Source organism: Lolium rigidum, chromosome 7 (assembly GCF_022539505.1).
Source record: "Lolium rigidum isolate FL_2022 chromosome 7, APGP_CSIRO_Lrig_0.1, whole genome shotgun sequence".
NCBI lineage: Eukaryota > Viridiplantae > Streptophyta > Magnoliopsida > Poales > Poaceae > Lolium > Lolium rigidum.
Window position 1 is genome coordinate 226,934,605 of NC_061514.1, and position 16,178 is coordinate 226,950,782.

The following is a 16,178-nucleotide window of genomic DNA, read 5'->3' on the forward strand; positions in this document are numbered from 1 at the left end:
CGCCCCCTCCTCCGCGGCCTCGTACCAGCCGTCCGCGGTCTCGTGCCAGCCGTCCGCGGCCGCCTCCACCACCTCCGCGTCCCGTTCCTTCTTCGCCGCCGCCTCGGCAGCGACGCGGAGCGCGTCGTCGTCGGCGACCCACCGCGCGTCCGCGCGCTCCTCCTCCTTCGTCCGCGGGAACCTAGCCCGGGCGGCGAGGGAGAGCTTGGCCCACGTGGCCTGCAGGGTGCGCGGCATGGCGCCGGAGAAGGTGGAGGGGGAGAGGACGGCGGAGAGGGTGTGATGCGGTCTCTGGCCGCCGCTGTCTTTTATAGCCGGCGGCCTGGCGGGAAACTTGGGCGCGAGCACGCGCCAAAGGGCTTTTCGCGCGCGCGGGAACATTGGTGCGCGCGGGAACTTTCCCGCGCGTTCCACCGTCCACCATTGCTGTCCCGTCGAGGCCTGCCATGGCGCAACGCCGCGCAAGGAAGATGAACCACGTGGCGTCTGTTTGGGTCGCCGCGTTGGACGCAGCGTGCGACCCAAACGGACACGCGGACGCGGGCCGCTATCCGCGTGTCCGCTCGGCCACCCAAACGGCCCAAAACGAACGGCCCAGCGCGTCCGTTTGGGTCGCACGGTTGGAGATGCTCTTATGTCCATCCTGCCGGCCCTGCCACTTCCGGTTTCTCCGTCCAGGACCCAGGCGATAGAGAGAGACCGACCGCCGTGGCAACCGACCCTGCCACATGGCAGGCCGGCGTGCACGTACTCTCGCCCGTCTATCGGGGCTCGCAACCACACCAGGAAAAGCTGTGTTGGCCGGCAATCGATCGATGCGGCGCCCCCGCGCTCTCTCCCCGTCAAGTATCCCACTGCTTGCTGCTGGCTAAGTTCAGAATTCAGATACCACAAATCGATGTCGAGCTCGGGCACAACAGGCTGAGCCCCCTCCGTGCCGGCCAACGACTTCGCGTCCTTCTTGTACAGGGAAGTCGAGCGCATCTGCGACCATGCTGCCATCATCCTGGCGAGCTGAATCGAGCTCGTTCCTGTCTAGGCGAGTTAACTCCTCCCGAATTGTTCGATTTTTTTAAGCTCGCGCCGCGCTTGAGGAAGACCGGGGAGGCTGTCGCGGCGCTCGCCGAAGAAACGTGGGGCGGCAAGCGGGCTAGCTCCGCATGCCCCGGGAAACCGAGCTCCTCCTCCATGCTGCCGGCCTCCTTGGCAAAAGTTGAGATCCTCCTCTGTGCCGCCTGCCGCCGACGGCGGAAGAGGAGGGCATCGGTAAGAGAGAGAGAGCCGGGTGTAGGATGCCGCACCGATCTCCTCCTGCTTGTCCGGATGACCTCACGCACTGTCGGGCAGACGCCTGCGGCGCTGCCGGCCACGGGGGAAATCTAAGGATGGGGTAGGTGAGATCTTCTCGCCGCCGCCGGTGCGAGCGAGGAGGAGCGGTGGTGGAGAAGCAATGGAGATGAAAGAGAAAAGCGGAGAACGACACTGACGGAAGACAATAACATGCCACCGATCTGGTCAACGCGTCCAAATTGGATGCACGCCCAGAGCCATCATGTACTGCCTATCCAAATCAACTATTCCGCTACAGCCACATCACAAAAATTAAACAGAACTACACACAGAACAACAACACAGGATACCAGCCTCTCAAAAAATCTCACAGGGCACCTAAAGTGCACACAGCGAAGAGCCAAAGGAAGCAAACCAAACAAAGTGCATACGTGTCAGCATGAGGTTAATTCAGAAAGAAGCTCAAAATTATGTAAAAAAAGATGTTGGTTGCCCTATAATATAGTAGTTATAAAGATTGCGCACAAAAGACCCGAAGATGGCCTCAAACATGAAAGGTGCTAGAGATAGAAGTTGTGGAGAATAAACGCCCCAAACGGAGTTCGTATGCTAAATCGGCGCTCGTTTTACTGAAGGGCACATAGGCAGTTTCGGAAACCAAAAAATTAGTGACGTGATTGACACAAACTCTTGCCATACTTGATGGATTCGGCCAATTCACGACTTTCTGGACTCATAAAGGATAGAGGGGAGTCCTAGGAAGATTCTAGAGGTGCCTAAGAGTCCTTGAATCAAATGGGCATCCATCTTATGGCCAAAATTGCATCTCCCGCTCTATATATTGAGAGGAAACCCTATTTTTGGAGGCATCCATCCATTGTGACGAAAATATTCCTCCTTGGCAGCCGCCAAGGAGGGGGAGAACCTCCTCAACACCAGCAACAAGTCCAAGGAAGAAGAAAGGGCAAGGGGATGCTTCCCCCAAGGGCAGCCGCCGCCCCTCCAGGCGACGCCGCCGCCGCCTCCCATGGCCGCCACCACAGGGATCTTCATCGCCATCTCCTCCACGGGATGCACCTCTTCATCAACACCCTCAACACCATCTTAATATACCCCTTTGTAATCTCTAGGCAAACATGATGTGCATTGCAATCTATCACTTTTCTATGATATTTTGTACTTTTATGTCTTTGTTTGAGTAGTGGCTTGTTCTTGGCAATTGTGAGATAATTTTTGATGGTTGCATATGAGTATTTAATCTTCTATGATGATCTTTTATACTGATATATGAGTGCACACATATTTTGGGGAATGCATGAGGTTTTCACCGTTGCATGATGATAGGAGGAGGGACAGCTGGAGCTTGATAGAAATCATGTCCCAATTCTTAGATTCATGTTCTATTAATTCATGGTTAATCAACGGGGGTATAACTATGGGAACCTTTAAACTTATAACGGTGGTTGGACTTTATGTCTTAATAATTCCCTTGTTTGTTCTTAATTGGCCCTGGGATCAATCACTAGTGGTGTATTTGCTCATGTTTATGGCTGCACCAATCTATGGATCCTCTCTAGAAGAAACACTAAAAATACAATACTAAACTTCACTAATTATGACAACCACATAAATGAAATAGCAATTTTCCAAGACACTTACTCCATTGAGTTACTTTCTCTTACTCCACTTCATATCATTTTACTTATCTTGCGTTAGTTTTACTTATTGCATTTTAATTTCAGCATTCATATCTCACGGTATGATTGCTGCACCCCCATGGAGCTCTCACAGCGCTTTGGATTTTCGGCCGTCCGATCGAGCTGACGTGGCGCGATCTCAGCCGTCGTTCCGTTCAGGGCGCTGAGGCCCTCCCACACACCCACTTTTTATCCATGGGTCGTAAAAGCCCGCTCGGCCCGGCGTCTCGCTAGCGCTCCACCAATCCCCACGTCGCCCACTCCTCTCCCCATTCGTCTCCTCCCTCGCGCCGCCTCTCCTCCTCTAGCTCCCACCAATCCCCACATCGCCCACGGAGGAGCTCTGCCTGGCCGCCCGCCTTGCGGCCCGCCGCCTCCGTGGCCTCGCCTCCGCCTCCGCTTCACAGTCCGCCGCCCGCCGAATCGCTCCTTCACAATCCGCCGCCCACTGCTGGAGGCGAACTGCGGCGTCGATGGAGACGGGGAGGCGCGGTGAGTGCATAAATCGACCGCCGGTTTCCTCTCCGGCGAGCTCCATCGGCCTCAAACCGGGAAGAAACATGGTAGCGGCAGCGCCCAGCACGCGCCTGGGCGATGGAGCCGACCGCACGCCTGGAGACGTCGGCGGTGAAGGCGAGCGCGCGCCTGGGCGACTGCGGCGGCGAGCGCGCGCCTGGAGACGGCGTCCGCCAGCGCCTCTCCGGCGAGAGGAGGACGCGGCAGCGCTGCACCGGCCGCCCCGCACCTTCGCCGTCGCCGGACTCGCCCTTCTCACTCCTTGTCGTGTGAGGTCGTTCTTGGGTTGGAGCTGGGCAGGAGTTGGAGGAGACCGGCGAGGAGCAGGGGCAGTGGTGCCTCGTGAGCAATCTTGAGGTCATGCGAGGTAATACTCTCTGATTTCCTATGTTCTTCCTCAAGAGCGAACAAGCAGCAGAGCAGGATACGAAGCAGAGGTGTGGAGCCCTGGAACACGGCCGCGGCAATTGGCGATCCTGGAGGTTGGATCACATGCTCCCTGGCCTGATCCGATCTGCAATAATCTCTCGGTACCGATCTGATTTACCAGCCTCAGTTGTCTTCCCAAAAAAAATTCATGATCAGTACTACTACTTCCATGGCTTTGGTACGTTAAAATCTGGTTTGTCAATTGGATCTAAGTTTCAGGTAATATGTGCTGCCCATTTGAGACTTTGACTTCTGGGAGTTCATACGAGCTTTATGGAATCCATTGCAAATTTTATGTACTGGTACTAACTAAGGATTCCAATAGTTTTTTCCTAAAAATAAAATGACAGATTAAGACTCCCCGGACCTAATTTGTATGTGCTATATCAGTTTGAAATTTTATGTACACAACCTGCACCCCTTGGATTTAGGACGGTTTGCGACTGTGTGTCTGTTATTTCGGTGCTTCATAGTTTTCATCCTGTGGCGTACTGGTCTTTTTATCTTGAGTAAAGCACTCTAATTTCCAATTGCTAATTGATTCTTTTCCTGAACACACTGTGCAGTACTGAGAAAGAAGAGCAGATTCTAGCTAAAGAGTATGGTGGAGAAGAAGACCAAGGTGATTTATCTCTCTTGCGAACACAATCAAGTTTAACCTGAGCAATGGGTTAATTGGTGCTTACTGTTAGTAACTGAATATACCTTCAGTATAGAAAGCACAGAAAATGTCATTGTATGTTTCATGATGTTATGTACTATTCATGATCTGAGAAATATTTCCAGGTTATGTGAGTTCTCCTTGTGTTTGATAGTCCATTCTTTGTTGGTGAATACATATTTTCTAGAACCATGAGTTTACCAAAATATCTATGGCCTAGGACTGTTAGTAAACCACTAGTAAACGTGCACGTGTAACACACGTATTAAATAATATATTTTAATTTTTACTTATCTTTTACTGAGTTGCTTTTTTATGGATTTTTCATTCACTATGCGACTTAAATATGTCTAATGGGTGGACACTATAAACGTGTGTGTGCATGATTCGGTTCACCCATATCACGAGGTAAAAAATATTACACCCTCCAACCCGATTTAATTATCGCAACCCATACATTTAAATGTGATGTCCCTCATCTTCGTCTACCAACGTGGGAGTGCGGAGGTTCGGTTGCTTCAAGCAAAAAGCTGACGGCACGATAGCTCCGAATGTCGCTATCCTCTTGGGGGTATAATCATTTGGAGAAGATAAATATCAGTAATCTTATTTTTCAATTTGGAAGCAAAGTAGACCTTCAAAATTCTAAAATCCTAACATAATTTATTTTTCCGAAATTCCCTAACATAACGTTTTACATCCTTGCAAAAATATAAAAAAATCGCAACGGGAGAAGCACTTCTCTCTCCTCGATCAGTTAGAGCATCTCCACTCGTCTCCCCACAGAGCCCCCACGGCCACTTTTTTTCATCCGGACGGCGAAAAACTGCGCATCGGGCCCCGGTTCCTCGTTTTGGTCCGGATTTGAGCCTATTTTCGTCCGGACTCCCCATGCCATCCTCGGTTTCCCGGGGGTCTCCGGGGACTCGGATGAAGCTAAACCAACCGTCCACGCCCACGTGTCTCCTCTTTCGTCCGGATTCCCCGAGTCATCCTCTTTTTCCCCGAGAAACGCCGCTTGGGAAGCACACGACTGGGAAACTACTCCTTCCCACGCCAAATCTTCCTCCAATCCGGACGAAAATTTCGCTGGATTTGGGCGTGGGGAGCGCCAACGAGTAGGGATGCTCTTACAATCCCCACTCTCAAGCTTCCTCTCCGCGCACACCCGCGCACACCAAAAAAAAAAAGCTTCCTCTCCGCGTAAAACGTTATCCCCTGGCTGCCGCGTCCATCGCCTCCCCGCTGCCGGCAGGAGGACCGGGCTCTCCCCTCTGCCGGCGCGAGGGCCACCCTGCTAGTGCCGCAAGCTCTTCCCCTCCATGCCTTCGTAGCGCTCCCGGGACGGCTGGCCCTTTCCCTACTACCCGCTGATGTCGCCATTTCCAAGCGTGGTCAGCATGCCCTGATCTTGTTCGCCCCTCTTCGTCCATTCCAGCCGGAGAAGAGCCCGAGGAGGCGCTGGAGCTAGCTCCACCCTTCCTCCAAGCATCCACAGACACAGATCCCTGCATAGCCATATGCGCAGATGCATTCGATGTGCAGCTGGAGGCGGATGAAGTGCTTCCACCGTTGTCGAGTCTGTTGCTTCTGATCTAGGTTCGTTTCTGCTTATTTACCTTTTCTAGAGCATTTATTTTGGCCTGCTGCTTCTCAAGACACTTCAATTTCTGTCTTGGCAAGCATCCCACTGAACAAACAGTTTCATAGATGTTAGTCTTGTGATGAAATACTTAACTGCGCATTCAGAACACTTTCCAAACCTGTTTTTAGTCCCGATCAATTCCTAGTAAAATTAATGCATTAATTAATTGTTCCCCCTTCCTTTCAGCAAGGATTATTTCGTATTTATCTCTGTACAAGTCATCAGCCTACAAAATTTTATCAACTGAAACCATCGTGATTGCAAAAGTGCAAGTTTCTTCAACAGCCATTGTTTCACAAAATAAAAAAATGCACAAGATTAGTTTTTGCTTTGATGCATGAAACAGATTAATAATAATTTTTTGACTTGCTCGTTCTTGATAGCTCCTATATGTTTTAAAGTAGTACACTGGAGCACAATTCTAGTGCGCCGTCGGTGAGGATTAAAAAAACAAAAAAGCATAGACAAATTGGAAACAAGAAGTCTTATTACCACAAAGAGATCAATATTATTCTTGTTAGAGACATTGAGAGGCCTATGTACCCAGCTGAAATCAGGTGATATTGAACAGTTGGAACTTAATTAGAGCACAGCTCTGTAGGGTAGTAATGCTAGAGATAAGCAGAATCTACTACAGAAGCATGGGTAACTCTGAATGTCAGTGCCAAAAGAGAAGGCATTGTGCTGTGTCTAGAAATCTAAAGTATGCTGGTATTGTTCTATTGTGAAAGATGCTGATTGTGTCATTTAAATGTCTAAAATTCAGGTTTATATTGAGTCATTATTGTCTGGGCTGCTACAAAGAGTCAGTACTCATGTAAGTGGTCAATGGTTTCATACAGTCATGTTCTAAGGAAGTAAGATGTGGATAACAAAAGAAAACAAGCCTCGGATCCAATACATGCGCTTGAAGCCCCAGATATAGCGTCCTCCAGCAAGCATGATAAAGAAGGTATGTGCTTGCTTGAATTCCTCAATCGCTAGCTTGGTGAATTACTTGTTGCGACTGGAGGTTGACTACTACTATTACATATGCCACTTGCATTTGAGAAAAATCAAAGATACCCGAAAACTGTTTGCCTTGTACCATATTGTTGAACATGAAAATTTACCCTGAATTCAGCTTCGATTCATGGATCTGAATATTCAAACATTTCAAACATAAAATGGAAATACTGCCAAATGGACAATAATAAAGTGAATATGTAGTTGTTAAAAACCATCGTGTAATACATTCAGCTCTGAATAGCAAAGCGAAGAAGGCATATTGAGAACATAGTTGAGCCATCCCATGCTTTATTTTATTACAGAGTGGGGTAATTATAGCCATGGATGTGGCAAGCTTAAAAAAATAGTGACTCTGCAAGTAGGTGATAGATAAGATAAGACACAGTACCAAGTTTTGAGAGATTCGGCATAAACATAGAAATGACAAATAACAATCACACATGCTTTATGTTTATCATCAGCGGCACCAAAACTATTAAGCACCGTGCTCTGAATGTAAAATTGGTCAAAAACTTCCTGAAAATGACCTTTATTGTTGATAAAATACAAAAAGAAACTCTGTATAGTCACTGAATAGCAAAGCATCCCATGCTTTATTTCAGAGTGGGGGTATTATAGATACAGATCTGGTGACTTGTACAAATCAGTGACTCATTTATATCCAGCATCGACGTCCATCCTCTTTCATGCTTATATATAGTTTGGTCTGAACTGTACCTGCAAATGAACAAGAAACATGGTTGCAGCAAATATAGTTATGTAGATACAACAACATAGATGCAAATAAACCTAACACACCTTCTTCACTCCTCTAAAACATCTCGATAGACAATGTTTTTGGTGCTTTTCCCAGATTTATCAACTTCATTGTTCGGCTTGGCCAAAATCCGTGTCGTCTTTCTTGACACTCCCCTTGACAATGCAACATATAGTTAGGATGTCATCTCTATTTAGTGCATACCGTTCTCTGTCCCTCTGCCTCTTTATTTCTTTAGGGTCTGCATAGATACATGACATAGATGAGAATTTAAGCACCGTTAGGGATCATGAGGTATTGGTTGTTGATATTATATTTACCAAAGGAGTGGTTGTTGCTTATATCCCTGAACGGGGTCCGTGGCCCGTTGCGAGCGTTAGAAGCCATATGTAGAATGTATGTAGAAGATGAAAAAATGACAGCACAAAGTTTTATAAGAGGCCCAGTACTCTCACTTATTTTGACGTCCACCAGAAAACCTGCCAAACAGGTATAAGAATAACCCATGACAGTGTGATTTACATATGGCTGGAATTTTAATGCATTATGATGTAGGTACAAAGCACCAACAATAGACCCAACTTGAATTTGTAAGAACTCATTATGTTTATGCATTTACATTTCAGAATCATGTATGTCGACACGTACTTCACGGAAAGAGACATCCAGGGCCGGTCTACATGTTGATTGACTGAAGAACCAGAATATCATACCTCGTATGAAGGTCGAGGTCGTTGGCTGCAGGTCGCGGTCTCCAGGGCGATTGCCACGGCGAGTTGCGTACAGGTTAGGTGGCGCGTGGGTCAGTACGGCGCATGGCAGGCCTGGTAGTGCATGGTTTAGGATGGCATATGACAGGCTTGGCGGCAAGCAGGCAGGATCGTGGCGGCCTGGAGGCGGCGGGCGGGAATGGCGTCGACAGGCAGGGAAGGAGGTCGCGGGTAAGACAGGCGCCGTGGAGGAGGCGATCGTGAGAGCAATCAGTGACAGGCGCTTTGGAGTAGGTGATCCTGAGAGCAATATTAGTCCACCGTTAATTCAGATTCTTGCCTTTTTTCCTGGAGCGCTTTGGAGTATGCGATCCTGAGAGCAATATTACTTCACCGTTAATTCAGCATGTTGCCTTTTTTCCTGGAGCGATGGTGAGAGCAATTAGTCCATCCACCGTTGATTCAGGGTTTTTTTTTCTGCTGGTGGGCGTGGATGTTTGGCGGAAGTTTTCGTCTGCTGGGTGTGCTCCGCCCTGGTAATCGCTGGGTGCACAATTAGCTTTAATTGGCTGCATCTGTGACGTTAGTTGTACAAAGTGGAAACGATCGGACGGTTATGGTTGATTCATGTACGATTAGCCGGGTGCACTTAAGAAAGATCAAGTTTGCTTGTTTAATAGTAGTGGAGATTATCTATTATAGAGAATAAATGAAATTAGCTCCTCAACAAAATCTGCTTATGAGGGACTTCATTGTGTTTCTTTATGCCTATTTATTTTAGCTCTGTTAGGATAGCTGCTTACTGCGCATGGGCGGCATGGCATCAGACTTGTGTGTTGGACATGGTATGAGCTACAATAGCGAGGAGTTTTCTATTTACTAGATTTTGATGTGCGCCTTGGCGCACGATCCCGTAAGACTCATTGTAGGAGGGAAAATGATAATACATCTTCTTAGGTTTTACAAAATATAGCGAATCACACTAAATTACAAATAGAAAACCATTCATTTATATACCACCAGTTGATTCTCCCAAGAGCAAACTAATGGTTGTTGACTATGCCAAGAGGAACAAAAATAAGTGAACACCAAAATCAACATCAACATGTCCAGCATGGTCTTTAAAACTCATGGCACAAAAGACATAGAAAAATAAGCCAATTACATATTATCTGACAGCACACCGACTCAATAAGAGGATCTACAGAGCTAACAGCACAAACACGAGACACGGTCATCTGAACTAAGAACCCGCAAGAACAACATCATACCACGCAAGGTTCCTATAGGCATGCATTCCCTAGTAGTTTTAGTCACGAACCACGAACCCATACAAACCCTGCAATAAGGGCACAACTTGCATGGTTGATTCCTCGTACGGAAATCGCGAACCAAACAACACAATTTGACCAAAAAAGAACCGGGTGGGCGGCGCGATCCCGTGGGATTTGAACCAATCTACGACATGTATAATAGCAGTGAAAATTATCTTAGGTAATGGGGATGCATTTTACAAGATTTAGAAAATAAATACATCAAGATGAAATTATAACTGAACACATGAAATCAGAACGGAGCAGCATACACTTACATACAATGAGGGATATACATAATAACTATTATGCAAGAGTAGATTGGTAGAAAAGAGAAGACAATTAGTAAAGTGTAGCATGTACACCGAGAATGTATTAAACACAATTACTGAAACCAGCAGGAAATTGACAAAGATAACGGTAAGTATATACACATGGTTTTGAGATAACAGTAGGTATATACACACAAGGTAGTACTCAGGTTCACAACAGAGGTGTTCATCACTTCCTGCATAGTCTACTATGGAACTACAAACATAAATGACACGATGAGGACTAAGTTCTCTACCTACAACAAGGTAGCAATCTCAATCTAGGTAACGATGATAACACCTCATAATCTATGTTGAAGTCGAAGACGTGGATCTCACTTTGAGAATGGTTGGCCTCAAAGTCAAGGAGGATGGAATTATGCTTTCCAAGCTATCTTTGTGCTCATATATAGGGTGTGACGGCGGAAGACGGGAAGAGACGTCATCCCTTGTAGCCATGATGACCAGTTGTTGCGTAACTGCCATCATTATTCATGTGTCAAGAAATAGGATCACTTTGAAACTGGCAATTCTTCAACAATCTAGATTAATGTATATAATCTACCCTAAGGATAAGTTTGGTAGCCATCTAACAACAATTGCATGTCCCCTCTCAACTGACTATACTTGGATATTTGAACTTCTGAAGCAAAATTTAGTAACAACAATAGCAGAATAGTGGTAGGGAAAGCCTCAAACATAAGAAAATGTTGAACAACAAATAACACAATAAGAGACCCTCTTTCATGAATATCAAGAGAGCAACTATTTAGCCAAAAGTAATTAAGTGTAGACACCGAGTAAGCTCACAATATACTTCCATGAGCCGAACAATCAAGTCAAGAAGGAAAAATTAAGCACGGGTGTGTAAATAGAGAGAGTGATTGTGAAGCAATAGTTATGGTGTAAAAGGGAACATTGATATATTCAGCTCTATATTGTCAGACTAAAGATATCCATACGTAGATCGAGAAAAGGAGATAGCCGATTTCCAAAGTCTAGTAATCATACGATCTGATTTTCTGAGAAGGAAATGTCCTCTTTCCATTTTTCTGGAAAGTCATACAATATAAACAATATCTGAGTTTTGAATGGATTTAACTCCAAGGCAATTCATGAACTATTCTTTGTTTTGTATGGCTTTAACTCCTACGCGATTCATGAAATAATTTCCCATACTTAATCCATAAGACCAAAAATGAATACAAACGGGTCCTTCTCTTAATTATAGCCAATGATACATTTCCTATATCATGTCATGAGTAAATAAAAAAATAAATACATCAAGTAAAAAAAACTAAATATTATTTCAATATGCACCTATAAAGTTGAATACCTTTCATAAGATCATCAACCTCATTCCATATTGCAGCTTGTAATTTTCACCCTTGATTCCTGAATCACTTAACACTATATCTGAAGTAAAAAAATATAACTTTCTAGTGACAACACCAACAGAAATACAGTGCCATATTCAATCTGAAGCAGACAGTAGCCCAGATTCTGTTAGGAATCAAAATCTATATGAAGAAAATATACGCTAACTATCTCTTACTAATGTGTACAACACCAACAACAAAAAACACAATAGCATATTTTTGAAGGGAATGCAGCATAGATTTAGTTCCTAAGTCTAGTTAGGAATGAAAAGCGCTTTAAAAAGAAGAATACTTGGTCATGATGCACTTACTGTAGTTACTTTGCTAAATTATAAAGCACATTAAAAAAATGGGGGCCTAAGCAAACCCCCCCCCCCCACACACACACACTTCATATGGTTGATAGACACATTAAAAGATAAAAACTATCTTGCTATCACAATATAAAAGATGCGTATACATAGGTGCTGAGCAGTTATAAATCCAGAGTCAGCATTCCTATAAAAAAAAAGCTAAGAAGAATTGGCCAATAAACAGGAAAAATATTGGCTGATCAACCCATACCAATATGTCCCCAGAAGCAAGGAGCATCCTGCTTATGGGTTGACAGACACATTACAAAATATAAGCTATCTTGCTATCATGATATAAAAGATGCATATACATAGATGCTCAGCAGTTATAAATCCAGAGTCACCATTCCTATAAAAAAAACCTGAGAAGAATTGGCCAATAAGCAGGAAAAATATTGGAGTATTGGTTTAAGAACATATTGGATACCGCCAAGTTATCCATAAGAGGCAAAATTTCTATGCGCACCAGCAATCCCAAAATACATTTTGTGCGATAGGAGAAGGAACTCTTAAATTTTCCATCTGAAACAACTATTATCTAAGAAAATGGAACAACACAATAATTTTATTTCAGAAAATTGGAACTTGAGGCTCATCTCTGATTTGATGGCAATTGATGGCAATTTCTTTTCTCGTCAAAATAAAAATACAGAAGAAATTGAGAGGATAAAATTCAATATGGCACCAACCATTCAGTAGCTAGCACTTTACAATTAAAATATGGCAGAATAATATATTATACTTTTCCAGTATTGAACTAATTAGAGTTGCCGGTACTATGCAGCAAGGGATTCGCTATTTTTTCGATGCAAAAGAAGCCATATTTTGGGAGTGGCTTGCTGCGCAAGCCCCGCACAGCGCAAATGATAAACAGTCAGCGAGTAAGTAGACACGGAGATTGTATGAAAGTATATTACACCTAGCAGTAGCATTGTAAGAAACGTGTCTTGCAGATAGACACTACTCAGACAAATGGTCTACACAATCTCACCTCGATAAAAGTTCCCAATGGTTCTCAATTAGCACCTGATACAAAAAAAAGGCATGCAATTAAAGACAATGTAAGTTAAGGGGTAAGAAGCGTCTTTCAAATCTCCATAAAAAATCCAAGTAACACCATCCATTGTTTTTTGTTCAGATAAACCGCGAGCCTTTCACATGTAATAGAACAAAGCCTTGAGCCCAGCGTAGAAACCTCATAGGCAAGTGAAAACGAAGTATATCATCTAAAGTAGATAGAGACGCTGGATACTCACTTGCAGCTGATCTGTGGCACTGAACTTACAGACCATTAAACATTAAATTTTGGGCTGAAACTGCATGACAACCTTTCAGGCAAAATATCTAAGCCCCGACGACAACGCAAGTTACATACTTACAACCTATCTATTAACACAGACATTCAGCTGTTATTTCACCCTTGACAAATACAAACCTTTCAAATATAATTAACTACTAATTACATACTTATGAACTACTCACTTCTTAGGTTAGTTCGGGGAATGACTTCTTCAGCTTACTAATACTATCAGCTCATAGAGCTTTCATGCCAGTAAAACTTCAAAATAACTATGATATTATAGAGATAAACATTTTTAACAGTTTAAAAATAATGCACACCAGAGTAAATAACCTTGCTTTACAGCCCATTTTCCTGATACAAGATACATCTCAATTTAAAATGTCAAGCACACAAGAATCTAAGAGTAAAATAGTAAGATCTACATCAGCTTTTGCAGGCTGAAGTAAATAGAATAGCTAATATACGTACAGCTAGAACATATGTAAAATAGTAGAAACCATTCCAAGTCCTCACAAAGTCAAAAGAAATGTGTGTAACTTAAGTTGTACCTTAGCATTCAATTTTAACCATAGATGATGAATTCTATCCATGGATAAAACACTAACCTTGTATTTAAAAGATTATGGTCAAGATAAATAAGTTTAGTGGTACCTAAGTAGGTATGCTACTTCTGAAAATAGTTATTCGGTGTACGATTATTAGTGATCATGAAGTAATGGAATTCCTTTCATTTCTCCTCTTGGCTTATTTATACAGGAATGCATGCAATGGAATTATAACAAAAGACAACACAGAAGCTTTATACAATTTTAGGACAGTGTGCACTGTAGTTAGTAAATTCAGAGATATGCATAGGTTACAGTCTGCTATAACAAAATATCCCGAACCTGATCATATGGCTCTGTTTTAGCTCTTGCCTACATTCCTAGATTAGACAAGGAAGTGTGAATTCCCCATTTACTTGCCAAACGATACCACGACAGTTTTCAAGTTTCCGAATACGACACTCGTATTTTTCAGAGATCTGCAGGTAAACTGTTACAGTCTGCAACTACTCGCATGTACACCAGCGATCATATATATACTAACAAGAAGTGAATTTGTCGGAAGATACAAGACGGTTCTCATGTCGCAAAACACATATCTCTACAGAACAATACGTAATATACAATGTGATTTTTGCCCATGGTACAATCAGCTTAGTTAAAAAGGAATGAACCTTAACTTGGCTTATGGTACGCAGATTCTTATATGCTATGATCTAGAATGAACACATAAATGCTAACCAAATCGTTTCCTTCCTCACTTAACCAGTATTATCGTCCAATTACTAAGCTCCTAACTTCCTTTCCATTTCTGATTAAACATTACATTAGTTTGATATATGTCATGTTTGTGATGGCACTGAAATCTGATGTCTATGTATCTGCACATGCATATTTATGTACACGGGATGCCACCTCTAAATCAGGCAACACGGAAGAACTTGGCGCATGCATATTTTATACACGGGATGCCAACTCTATGTATCCGCACATGCATATTTTATATTCTCACAACCATGTATCAGATCAACACAAAAGAAAGCCAAAAAACATATTATTGGCGCAAGTGTAAGGTTCTACCTGATTGGTTGAGGATTTGGACGCCTAAGCTCCGGATAATTTCTCATCGCCGGCGTCAGCTTGGATGATGGGTGCTGACGAGGCTCAGCATGCTCCACCGACAGGATGACGCTGCAACACCGGGCAACACGCCTCCCGATGCTCAAGACATCAGCCCTTGCCTTGTTTTGGTTGCCGCTTCCCATGCCATGTCATGCCGCTGATGATATCCACTCTCAAAGGGATCGGTGGTTCCCTTCCAAGTAATCTCTCGGTTTTAGTCTGCGGTTATGGCAGTGGCGGAGACATTGACGATCCGACTTCCCTATAGCTTCAACTCTGTCAATTGGAGAGCAAACAGAGCTAGAATTCAAATACCTACAACCAGGGAGAATATCTGAAATTATAAATTATGCAAGTACATAGCCAAAGAGGGGACGCATCATACAAATTGTAAACTTCTTTGATGAGAGAATACCAAATAAAGTATTCAACATAATCTACCCGACCAATGACAGGTTAAATCCAAGCTTGCCATTATATAAGAAATCTGCAGATGTTTCCGGATCTGTACCTCACGCTAAGTTTCAACGAGAAAACCACCACCAAAATTGGTTCTTCTATTTATTTTCTTCATCTTAACAACGAAAGATAGAAAGAAGAAATAAATACAGACATGTGCTTCTTCCACGTTAAAATCTGCACAAACAAAAACAACAAGATCTGGGGAATCAATATGGCAAATTACAGCGTACTAATATGTTATGCCAGAGAGCGAGTTGCCAAACAAATAAAAAGAAAGAAGTGAACGTCAAGTACATCATTTTAAGATATCTGAATGATCTGGATTGGCTCACGTTCACGCCATATATGGAAGTGGAAGAGAGGAAAAACAAAGAAAAAAGAAGGGGTACTGCGAATGCCTTGCACACTCGACATCCAACTCCGGAGGTAATCTCAAAGGCACCACCACATTTCCTGCAATATCAAGTGAAACAATATTAATCTATCGTTGTAGTATGAAATTTTGTCTAAAATTGCAGACGCAATAACATTGCGCCAGCAATAATTTGGTCTCAAGTGCTGCAATAACAAAATCCTCCAAATAAACCAAAAGAATAAAAACTGAATCATCATTGTGTGAATGTTCAGAAGCCTTTTTCTGGCTGGTCAAGTTCATTCTCTTCTTTTCCTGCCTAACT

General features: G+C 43.8%; 2 long non-coding RNA genes across 2 annotated transcripts; one reads left to right on the plus strand and one right to left on the minus strand.

The window, feature by feature from the left end:
- The first annotated feature begins 5,825 nt into the window (after positions 1-5,825).
- Positions 5,826-9,113, plus strand: LOC124678203. Its single transcript, XR_006994370.1, has 3 exons — positions 5,826-6,192; positions 7,005-7,190; positions 8,630-9,113. It is a non-coding gene; the product is annotated as an uncharacterized LOC124678203 (long non-coding RNA).
- Positions 9,114-10,431: 1,318 nt separating this feature from the next.
- Positions 10,432-12,081, minus strand: LOC124679450. Its single transcript, XR_006994984.1, has 2 exons — positions 11,674-12,081; positions 10,432-10,816 (listed from the first exon to the last, which is right to left on the minus strand). It is a non-coding gene; the product is annotated as an uncharacterized LOC124679450 (long non-coding RNA).
- Between the last annotated feature and the right edge of the window lie 4,097 nt (positions 12,082-16,178).